This window comes from Nothobranchius furzeri, chromosome 6, assembly GCF_043380555.1.
Source record: "Nothobranchius furzeri strain GRZ-AD chromosome 6, NfurGRZ-RIMD1, whole genome shotgun sequence".
NCBI classification, from domain to species: domain Eukaryota; kingdom Metazoa; phylum Chordata; class Actinopteri; order Cyprinodontiformes; family Nothobranchiidae; genus Nothobranchius; species Nothobranchius furzeri.
The window spans coordinates 76,587,814-76,600,270 of NC_091746.1; positions in this window are offsets into that span (position 1 = coordinate 76,587,814).

The window sequence follows — 12,457 nt, forward strand, 5'->3', positions numbered from 1 at the left end:
GAATAGTCCTGTCTCCAACACCGCGACGCATCCATGAGCCTGTCGGAGGAACAGTCCAGAATCTCCTCTTCAGCACAGAAAGCTCCTATAGAGACACTTGATTACGCACAAGCAGGTGACCTGTTCACGTTTACACGGACAATCTTTAAATTTAGAATTGGCTACAGATGAAAACATGAATAAAATACATTGTAATTAAATATTCCTTAATTAGTTTACAAGCAGAGTCTAGGGAGCCGCATCAGATGGATGAAAGAGCCGCATGTGGCTCCAGAGCCGTGGGTTGCCGACCCCTGGACTAGAGCTACGACCTCATCACAACTAGGGATGGGTACCTTTGACATTTGAATCGATCCGGTACTAATTCCCGGTACCTAGGAATCGATACCGGTACTTAACGGTACCAATTTTCGATACTTTTGAGTGTTTGTTATTTTAATTCTCTTTTATAATTAAATATATATTTTTCTCAATTTATAACCATATTTGATAAATATCACGATAAATAACATACAACTGTTTGTATTTTAACATCGTCCTTGTAGTTTTATAAGCTGACAATTAAACTGAAGCAAACATCTTTACTGTGAACTAAATTTACTGTGTATCTTCATTCCTTTTGCCGTCTTTTTTCATTAGATTTTTCCTACTGGGAAGTTAGAATTTCCGAGGAGAAAGCGAACGCACCATTAGCTGATAACAACGGTGGCAATGAAAGCTAACATATCAAGCTAACGTTATCTTAAACAGTTTATTTAGCTGCTGGAGCAGATTAAAACGATGATTCCTCACACTTAGATTGTTGTGAAGTGAAGCCAAACTTTAGAGCGCGTTCATGTTCTTCTAGTCAGAAATTCGGAGCTCCGAGGAGAAAGCGAACGCACCATTAGCAAAACAGAAGCTAACAAATCAAGCTAACGTTATCTTAAACATTTTATTTACCTACCGGAGCAGATTAAGATGAGGATGTCTCACTTAGATCGTTGTCGCTGGTTTCATCATCACCCAGTTACCCATCACATTTAGTGAAGTGGACCCAAGCTTTAGCGTTCATTCTTTCTACCATGCTGCTCTGTTTACAACTCGCTCACAGCGACTGATGACGTAACGCTCTTGCGCATGCACAGCTGTCTAGGCAAGTTCTCGTTATGAAGGACGGGTACCGAAACGAGGCATCGTTTCAAATGACGTGAATTGGTGCTCGGTCGGTACTATGGAATTCCGTCGGTACCTTAAAAAGTACCGAATTCGGTACCCATCCCTAACAACAGATGAATACTCACCCTTACGCAACATTTCAACCATTTTTTCCCACTTTATTAAAATCACAAACACACTCCTAAATGCACAGACAGCACCAAGAGTGGCATATCAAATGGCTCTAATGTGCACATGAAACAAACGGTGGAGAGCCAACATCAAAGAACGAGTGAAGCAGGGAGGGGAGAGTGAACAGGAAGTCCCCTAAATCAGATAAGGTTTAAGGGAAGTGAGTAGAAATCCAACACTCCTATTAACTTATCATGTACTGAAGAAAATGGCTTAGTTTGTGCATGTGTATGTGCTGCTCAATATAGGTTTTAAGTAAAGGTGCATGGCAGAAATAGTTTCAGTCATCTCCATCCATTGCATTGATTTCTGTCTTTACTATTTTTCTGTTTCAGACCTTTTTTTCCTCGCCTAAGGACTTGAAGTCCTCTGCTTGTTTTAAAACTGTAAAAAATGAATTGATGATGCAGATTTGTCATCCCATTCTTCAGCCGATGAGCTGAACAATGCACAGATTTAGAATGAAAACAAACGAACTGGGCTTACTGATTTTAGATCAGCTCATGTGATGCTAAATCTCACACGAGCAAGAAGGCATGTAGCTCTTCAGTTAAAAAAAACTGCTTTTGCGAAGCTTTGATAATCTTTTCTTTTTGCCAAACTTAAATCGCATCCTTCCAAAAGGCTCAATCATCTGATATATCAGACCTGTCTAAACTTGAATTAATTTAGTTTTATGACTGAAATCAAGTCCTTAGGCAGTCAGGAAAAGCTGGGGCTGTGAAGTGTCTGGGGCAGCAGGTTACTGCACGGAGTCTGAGAAAAATAAAGACAATTTTCAAATGAATGTGTTTACTTCTCCAGTTGCTGAGGTGGCAGAAAAATAGCAACTGTATAATTTTTTTAGCTGGATCTGTTCGTGAGAAGCTTCAAATACACAATACTTAGAGCTTTTCAGTGTTCATCTGTTTTCCTAGACAACATAACACAGTGACCCAGACGATATGGGGGTCACACACCATCACACACATACCTGTGTGTGAAAGGATGGGTTTGTCCTGAGATGTTAGTCCTTCTCTGCTGATGCATTTCCTCTTCTCCACATCTCCATACTGATTTTTCTTGGGACAAACCACAACTGTGCAAATTTACACAGAAAAACCACCAAAAGTTTCCCAGATGGCCCGATTTGGGGAAGTGGCTTTCCTTCTCACTCTGTGTGACTTCTATATTTACCAGCAGTGTGCATGCTTTTCAACACAAGTGTGTGTGTGTGTACGTGTGTGTGTTCATCTTTGGCACCTGCCTATGCTTTTTCTGTAACACTCATGACGCTTTGATCCAAAATTAACAATCTAAATTCAGAGTTTGTTAGTTTCTGTTTGCGTTCGAGTCGGGGAGGAGAAACCCTTGACTGGAAAGAGCTGTGGTCATGCCTCACTGAGAGCCGTTGAGTTTTAACAAAGGTTAACTGGTACAGTGGGAGGTGGGAAACAGGTGCAGGAAAATTACAAGTTACTCTAAAAGTCTAAACCTGCTTTGGAAAAGGTGATTACTGTAAAGAGGCTGTGTTTAGATTACTTTGCCTGCAGTAATTTGCTCTGAACAACCTCAGTTTGGAGTTCCAGACATTCTTAATTGACGAGCACTGCAAAGTTGACTTAAACAAAGTTTCTTGAATCACTTGAAACTTTTAAACAGTAAAAATGTTTTATCGAAGCAGAAAGCATGTGCCACTCAAACTAGGTTTTAATTGCCTGGTGAACTAAACCAAATTCTTGCTTTGCAAACGTTGGTCTAGGAACGCTCCATTGGAACCTTCGTGGCCCCCTAGCAGCATTCTGGCTGGCCAATCAAGTTAAAGATAAAGTCCCATTAGTTGTCACACACACTGATGTGTGTGCAAAATTTGTTCTCTGCATGTGACCCATCCCCTGGGGGAGCGGTGAGCTGCAGACACAGCCACGCTCGGGAACCATTTGGTGGTTTAACCCCCCAATCCAACTCCTTATTGCTGAGTGTCAAGCAGGGAGGCGTTGGGTTCCATTTTTTTTCAGAGTCTTTGGGATGACCTGAACAGGAATTGAACCCTGATCTCCCAGTCTCAGGGCGGACACTCTACCACTGGGCCACTGAGCTGGTCTGGTGGTGATGATCAAGGCTCTTTTTAGGGGTTTCAAACTGATAGAGTGCTGTGATTGGCCAGAGTAGTGGGTCAATCACAGTACTCTATCTGCTTTGTGGGCCAGTCAGGGGCCTCTATTTGTCTGGTGGGCGGGATGATGTGACGGAGTGGAACAAGATGGTGACAAATTGTTTGGAACAGCTTTTACATCCATTTTGGACTATTAGGACTTGATCTTTACTAGAATCAGGAGCAGATATGTAGATGTCTTTAAGTCCTTCATTTAGATAAAGGACGTATTTTCACCTTCTTCAACGGCGGACTACCTTGTTTTCCGACATCCGTTGCTGTGAGTGTGTCACATCGTTCATTGTCCAGGATGTGGAGATTGTTGGAAAGACAACGGCAGAACCCGCCCCACGACAGAGAACCGTCAGTGGAGCGTTGCCAGGCTATATTTTCCGCCCATCAGTCTCGTCTCTGCATTGTCACATTGAGCTCATTCAAAAAGGTTTCCATAACAGGTAATTGAAAATTAATCAATTTCCCTCTGGGATTAATAAAGTATTTTTGAATTGAATTGAATAGTAAGATAATAATAATAATAATAATAATTATTATTATTATTATTATTGTTATGATTATGATGATGATTATTATTATTATTATCAGTCGTCACCTTTCAACAGAATTCCACAACAAAAGATCTGAACCTCCTCAAGCCTTTGTTGTTGTTTTTTTCTACATTGTTTTAGTGCATGCAGTTGTGGTAATACATTAATAAATGATCCCAAGGTGTGATTGTAAAACTTGATATTTACACACAACGTCAGCTTACCTCACACTCCTTTCAAATAACATGTTTAAACAATTTTAATCTTAAAGTGATCGCTCAGATCTTTTAAAGTAACAATAAATATTTCTTTAAACTTTAATCTAAAGCTTTAACATTTATTTCCGTGATTGTTGAGTTGGAAACGTGACCAGTTTCATATTTGACGCCACTCTGCAGCCTTCTGCTGACCAAAAACTGCACTTGATAGTTTTGTGGAGCGGGTAGGTGTCCTAAGGGGTGCTCTTTACCTACTTTATGGCTGTTAGCTGTAATCCTATCAGTTAGCACTTTTAGCCGATCATCAATAGAAAGCACAATAAAATTAGAAATGAAAGAAGTTTGCTTTTTCTGCTGGCAAAGCCTGGAAGTAAAATTGATAGAAATGTCTTTGAAGACAAAGCAAAGAGCTAAAACCAGAGTACAGGTGCAGCCTACGCTAGTTTGAGAGAGCTAAAGGAAGCAACAAATCGCAGACTGATGGTGACCTGCTGCACTTGTAAGTAATAATATTTTTTGTCCAACAGTGTGGATCTTTTTACTTCATGGTTTATTTTAGTATTTGTTTGCTCATGCTGGTGTTAGATCGCTGATAGCTCTAAAGCAGGCTGCTGCAAGGTTGCTTACGACAGCTGGAATTCCACTTTCAACCAGTGGGGGGGAAGAGCAGGAAACTGCTCACTGTTACTTTAAAGTGAGTTTCTGCCGAAAGGTTATGAAAAACATGTGTTTTATCTTTTCTAGAGAGATTTTTGATCCACCTCAGTTTGAAAAAGTACACCTATTCTGGTGAGATTGACTTGCTAACGGCTAGTCGCATCTTCTTAACAAATTTAATCAAAGACATATCCTTTCATAAAGCACAACACTGTCGTCAGGTATGTATCATTTATGTTGACAGACATGGTTCCTTTCAAGTGACAATCGTGGCAGCAGCAGCAGTTATCTGTTGCTCTTTGGTGCAGCCTGGGGCTCTTCTGGCAACAATGCTGTATTTTTTTTTTCTGAGTAAATGTTTGATCATGCAAGATTGATGATGGCATGAAGGTTTATAAACAGGGGCGCATATCACTTCAAAAACAGAGGTAATCAAGTGAGCATCACGAGTTGATATTTACTACACACCCCATGTTTATTATACACACTACATCCTGATCACTGAACACTAGGACTGAGTCATGTTTACTAATACACAATGCTATAGCTGCTGTAGTGGTGACAGTTGCATGAATAGAATGAGTCAGACACAAGGTTTGTAATTAGCTTGTACATTTTGCCACTTGGGTGATGCGGCACTGTTAGGGAAACCAATCTAGGGTACAGCTCACACTGACATAACATCTGTACGCAAAGGAGCATCAAGAGATTTAAGAAATAATGAGACATTGTGTTGTGATACAGAATCGAGTTTTTAAATTAGTCTGTTGTTGTTTTTAATTGAGAATCAACATGCAAATATTTTCTGTAATTCTATTTTTTGTGTTGCTGTTCAAACTGCGACTGCTAGGTTTCAGCAGTTTTATCGCCTTTCCTTTGATGGAACAATGAGATTTCAAGGTAACTCTGGGTGTGTCTTGGAAGCATCTAGTTAGAAACTTCTGATTAAATTCAATGTTAATATTTGAAAATATCATCTGGCTTTCAGTATTGCAACATATCGTATTGTCTACCTTGTATTGTGATATATGTATCGCCGGATTATAACCAAAACACACCGCTAGGAGCATTGTAGCAAAAAAATGAAAATAAACGGTATGCACACTTTTTTTGGGTGCACATGCATACATGTGCATGCATACTAGTTATGTGCAGCCCTGTTTCTAAAAAGAATTTGCAGGAACTGCTCTGAAAATTCAAAAAATTTTGTTGCAAAAACATGGCACCACTTAGACTAACCGTTAGCTCATCAATCTGGTCCAAAATGATGTGTTTCTCCAGACTCGGGTCAGTAACACAATATTTGTCTGTTTATTTTAAATCAAACAATCTCTGTAATTATTTCAGAGGTTTCAAAAGTAAAACATCTGTTTTGAAAACTGATTTTAGTTTCTATTTTACTGCAGCAGAAAAGTTATTTCCAGAACCTGAAATTTTTTGTCAGTCTTATTTATTTAAGCGTCAACATCGGTTCTTGTTTTTGTAAAGGTCTAATGCTGAAACATTTTGAATCAATTATTTGCTTTAACTATGAATATAATCTTGTAAAAACCTTAGCTGTTGAAATGTATGAGCTAGTCTTTCACTCTGACACCAAGTTCTCTATTAAATGTTACTTGAAAGGTAGAGAAATGACCAAGATCTGCATTTTAGGTTGTAATGTTTCATTTCTTTTTTTCTAATCAGCTTGTCATCAACCCTGTGAACACATTCTGAAAACACTTAAAGAAGCTGATTGAAGTTTGACACCAGGACCTGTGGAAACTGTTGGTGACTTGGCTATGTAGGGATCAGATAACCACGGACAACGAGGGGTTTGAGAGCGGCTTCAAGGAGGGGAAAAGGGGAAAAAAGGAGAGTGCAGTGTGCTGGAGTTCCAACCCTAAGGGGCAACTTCAAAAAAGTCTTCAGAAGTGCTGGAAGAAGAAAGAAAAAAAAGTCTTTCTTTATTGGAAGGTAGAGGAAAGAGAACCCTCCTACAGCAATGTAAGGAGAATTTCCCCACCCATCAGATCAAAGTGTGTGTGTGTGTGTGTGTGCGTGCGTGCGTGTGTGTGTGTGTGTTCGGTGTGTGTGTGTGTGTGTGTGTGTGTGTGTGTGTGTGTGTGTGTGTGTGTGTGTGTGTGTGTGTGTGTGTGTGTAACTTGTTGGTGTTTCTGGTTGTAATGCATTGGAAAGTAAGAAGCAGAAGATGAGAAGTTTATTTATTTTATTCATGAATCTTTCTGTGACTTTCTTTAAAGTCCCTTAAATATAATAATAATAATAATAATAATAATAATAATAATAATAATAGAAGAGAAGAGAAGAGCAAGAATATATGATTTATTTTCACGATTATACTTGTTTAACATGATTTTCTTGTGTCATCTTTTTTTTTCCACATGAAAGCACCATTCTTTGTTTTGTTAGTTTTCTGACTACATGAATAAATGTCATTGCATCAGGGTGTTTTTATTCTCTATGTGTCTTTGTTTGAATGCATGTGTGTTTACTGAGTGTGCTGCTCTGGCTTTATTCTCCACTTGCACACCTGCTACGTATCATCCTTTGGGTCACAGCAGGATTCAGTCACTGGGCAGATTTTTGTTTTATTAACTTGATCTGAGGTCTTTTGATTGCCTGTCTTTGCTGCATGTTTTCTGCACATCTGCCTGCCTGTTGATTATAATGTCTGACAGCTTTATTCTTCAGGATTTTCCACTTGCTCTCTTGCCCAGTGAACCACCCTGCTGCCATTCATGTTTCAACACACACTTGTTAAACATCTGTGTGTTTTGGAAGCAAACCCCAAAATAACATACATTTTGGTGAGGAAGGGCATCACCATTTCATGCTAATTTCAAGTCCACATTAATAAATCCCTCACTTGTCGCTTCCTTTTGCTTTAATTTTAGGTCAACTTTCCTTGTTTTCCCCACAAAACAGGAATTGTTGCTTTGTCTCTCACTTGACAAATTATGAATGAGGAGGATTTCCTGCAGACCAGCTCTGGTCCTGACCTCTTTGGAGCTCCAAGCAAAGTTCTCCTGATGAGTCATCCCACCCAACCTAGTTAAATCATTCGCCATTGCTCTGCAGTCACACCTGACACAAGTGTGCAGAGCACATTTTCTAAATTATGTTGCTTCAGTTTAGTTTCTAACTGTAACATTTTAATAAACATATTTTGATTTGCTGGTTTTATCAAAGGTGTCCTAGAATTTAAAACATTTACCTTGTTGTTGTTGATTAGAGGCAGCTTGAGCTCTCTAATGTACCTAATGTACAGTAATGTGCATACCAAAAAGTAAGAGCCATGTCTGACCTGCTTTCCTATGGAGATGAGTGATTTTGTAAAAGTGAGAGAGAAAGTGTTTTGAGAAAAGCTTGTTTCATTTGCATTAGCATTTTCTCAACCCACTTCAATGTCGGCAACATGTAAATGTTGGTTGCGGTAATGCTAATCGAAAAACAGCGCTACCCCTGCTAATACTAGCCCGAGCTACTGCTAACGCTAGATCGAGCAACTGCTAATGTCTATGTTGGATTAGAGGAAAACAACAAAGAAGTATGTTGGAGCACTCAAGTACCCAGATGTATTGGGAATATCTATCCTTTGAATAAATGCCAGATAGATCCACAGCTTATGGTCCTTGTCATCTCCCTTTCCTGTCAGCAAACCCTTGCTCTACAACCAACTGGACAATCACTGTGCAGGACACTCATTTTTTTCCTCGTTTGTCTGCATTTCTGCAACCTGCAACAACTCAGACATTGACTGGCCCGAGACTAACTGCAATTGGAAAGAACAGTTTCCAATTGTCCCAAATAACCTTTCTAAGCCATTTTTGGGCTTTAGAGTTGAATCAGTCAATTGGCCGGCCGAAAACTACCAGACTACTAGACATGCAGTGAAGGATGTTGGATTAGGTTGATTGGCTAATTTCACTTTTTGCTGAATCATACCTGTAGTTTGTCTTCTCCAACAGCTCCTCCTCTGTAAAGAAAAGGCATTCCTAACCCCACAGCTGCTCCACACTCGCCACTTCATTGTGCTAATTGTATATTTAGCTGCCTCATTTTACTTCCTTGCTGTTGAAGCTGGGAAAACATACAACAATACATCTGTGATTCAGACCTCCCCTCCTTTCCTCTTCTATGAATTCCCCCACCAACACCTTCTCCTACTTCACACCATCTCTTGCCTAATTCGTCTCTTGTTTGAGAAAGAAACTAAAATAACATCAAAACATACTTTGCTTTGTTTCCATAGAATTTGATCCACATACAATGTCAATGTCACAAATGGACTGTGAACTGGAATAATCGGAGTCATGACCTCAGTAGGAAGTACTGTCTATACTTACTCGTACAAGCAAGCTTCTAAATTGCATTTTCCACCCACCAACTATTATTGTAGCTACTTGTTTGAAGAAAAAAAAAACTTTATAGCTATATTATTATTTTATAGCAAACAAAGCTAAATCAACCACATTTCCCAGGCCTGTAAGCTAAAAAGTGCAAGTTTAGGCTATGACACAAATCGTTATGGGACCTCTACTATTCTCCTTCTATATCCTTCCTTTGGCTACCATCATTCAGTCTTTCTCTGGAATCTCATCCCACTTCTACGCTGATGACATTCAGCTGTATTTGTCCTTCAAGCCCCACCTGTTTAGAATGAAGACATGAAAAGGTGCCATTTGGTGCTGGAGAGTGTAACAGCATCACCACCATATCGGATGGTTTGTCTCCAAACTCAACTGGAGTCAATGCAGAGTGAGCAGCAATGCTCGTTTGTTGTGCAGCCTACGATTGTAACGCGGAAAACAGATCATGTGGGCTTTATGTTTGTTTATGTATTTAGCAGATGTTTTTGTCCAAAGCGACTTACAAGTGATAATCGGCATGTTGCCCTTGAGGCTAACAACAACAATAACAACAACTTGGCATCAATCATGGAGAGGAGGGAACAAGGAGTGGACAGTAGAGAGGGGGGACGGGTGCAGGGAGGGTGCCAGTTAAGGAGATGCTCTCTGAAGAGCAGGGTCTTCAGGAGTTTCTTGAAAATCGAAAAGGAAGCCCATGTTCTGGTAGTGTTAGGAAGGTCATTCCACATTTGTGGAACGACGCACGAGAAGAGTCTGGATTGTCCTGAGCGTGGTGTAGGCACTGCTAGCCGACGATCCTGTGATGACCGGACCGGCCGGGCCGAGACGTAAGCCTTTGCAAGAGGATTCAGGTAGATGGGAGCCATACCATCTCGGACTTTGTATGCTAGTGTCAGCCATTTGAATTTGATGTGTGCTGCTAGCGGTAGCCAGTGGAGCTCAATGAACAGAGGGGTTACGTGTGCTCTTTTTGGCTGATTGAAGACCAGACGCGCTGCTGCGTTCTGGACCATTTGAAGAGGTCTCGCAGTACAGGCTGGAAGACCAGTTAGAAGGGCATTGCAGTAATCGAGGCGGGAGATGACAGTAGATTGCACCAGGAGCTGGGTGGCATGTTGTGTTGGGTATGGTCTGATCTTTCGTATGTTATACAGCGCAAAGCCACATGAACAAGCAACAGAGGCAACATGATCTTTAAATGTTAGGTGTTCATCAATCACAACACCCAGATTTCGAACTGCCTTTGAAGGAGCCAGAGATAGGAAGTGATTTTGGATTGAGATATTGTGCTGCATGGATGGTTTTGCTGGGATGACAAGTAGTTCAGTTTTAGAGAGGTTGAGTTGGAGATGGTGGGATTTCATCCATTTTGATATGTCAGAGAGACAGTTTGATATTCGTGCAGAGACAGTGTGGTCGTCCGGTGGAAATGACAGATAGAGCTGGGTGTCGTCTGCATAGCTTTACTATTGGCATTTCTAGCCTACCTGTTGGGATTTTATATTTTAATTTAATAATTTTATTATATTCATTTTTTAAACTATCATGCCATATCATATGTCTGATTTGGTGAAAAAATATAATAAAAGATGTTTTTTAGTTGGGTAAATGGAATGGGGACAAACAGGAACCCATCCAAGATGGCAGCCCTCTGCTATATCAACTCCAATAGGGAGCCTAAGTCTCCTCCCATTCCGGTGGGCTCATGGGTCTCTGGAAGAGTGAAAAAATGAATGCAAGTCAACGGGGCTAAAAATGCTATTTTTTTATCTGATTTGCCTTACGCCCAGGATCACACATATGTTGTACTGCAATGTAAATGAAAAGTAATGATGGGTGTTTCGACCACACCAGTCACATACTTTGAGATATATCAGCTTGTAAAAGTTCGTAATTAGCATGACTACACACCAGAAATCGCCACGTCGCATATGTGACGTCACCACATAATCTCTTCCCCCCTAACGTAGCTGCTAGTTACCAAATAGCCAGATTCATGGTGGTTCTTTCCTCTTGTGAGAAGATTGCTGAACTTAAAGCCATTTTCCCTATGTTTTTTCCGTGTCTGGTTCAATGATGTCACTTTCGTGAGGCGCATTTGTAGTTCTGGACTTATTTTCACAGAAAACCTAAAATAATATGTTCTCCCGTTCTGAAATAAGCACGTTCTTGGTTTCAAAATGTGTCTTTAAAATCTACGGACATCCTATGTGAAATCCAAGGCACAAAACAAGCAGAATTAGAAAATAGCATTTTTAGCCCCGTTGACTTGCATTCATTTTTTTAGTTCTTCGGGGGACCCATGGTGAGGAAGTAGATTGGCGTGACTTAGGCTCCTTATTGGCAGTGCAGGTCCATGGGTGTCTACATATAGGATGTCTGTGGTTGAACAGACAGAACACTCTTGTTCTCTGTCTGACCCAACTGGCTGTCCAGCAACATTTTTGTTCTTAATGCCAACAAAACAGAGACCCTGATCATTGCACCTCCAGAACTTCATCCTAAAACAGAACAGTTTCTACCTTTTACTTATCAGCCAAGCCTAATGTACAAACTCTAAGAGTTGTCCATTAAGTTTTCATGTTTAGACTAGTTTAATATTCTTTTAATGGTGTGAACAAATGATCCCTCTAATGTCTTCAAAACATTCAATCACAGCAGCCAGGCTGCTAACAAAATCCAGCAGGTGTACTCACATCATCACATTTATTAAAGTGCTTCAAACCTACAGAGCTCTGAACGACCAGGCCCCTGACCACCAAGCTCAGCTTCTATCCTCACATACGACCTCACCCAACCCTTGATCCATATCTAAAAACCTGCCAGCTGTTTTGCACACTAGGCTGAAAACCAAAAGGCCTTTCAGGGTCTGGCTCCTAAATTGTGGAACAGTTTGCTTCTGAAACACCGTCTTTAAGACTCTGTGGAGGTGTTCATTTGAAAACCTACCTGTTCAATCAGGCCTTCTCTCATTAACTGTGTAGATTATCTTTACATTTTTTCCCCAATACATTTTACTTGTTTAAAATGTTTTGTAGCAGTATTCCACCAAAAAAAAAAGTTTTATATGGCACCATCAAGATAAAAATCACGAGGCACTTCACACGAACAAAAATGTTTAAATGCACAAATTTTTTTAAATGATTTAAAAATATGGTTAAAATGAGAAAATAATATTGTGAATTAAAATGTAAGGAGAGA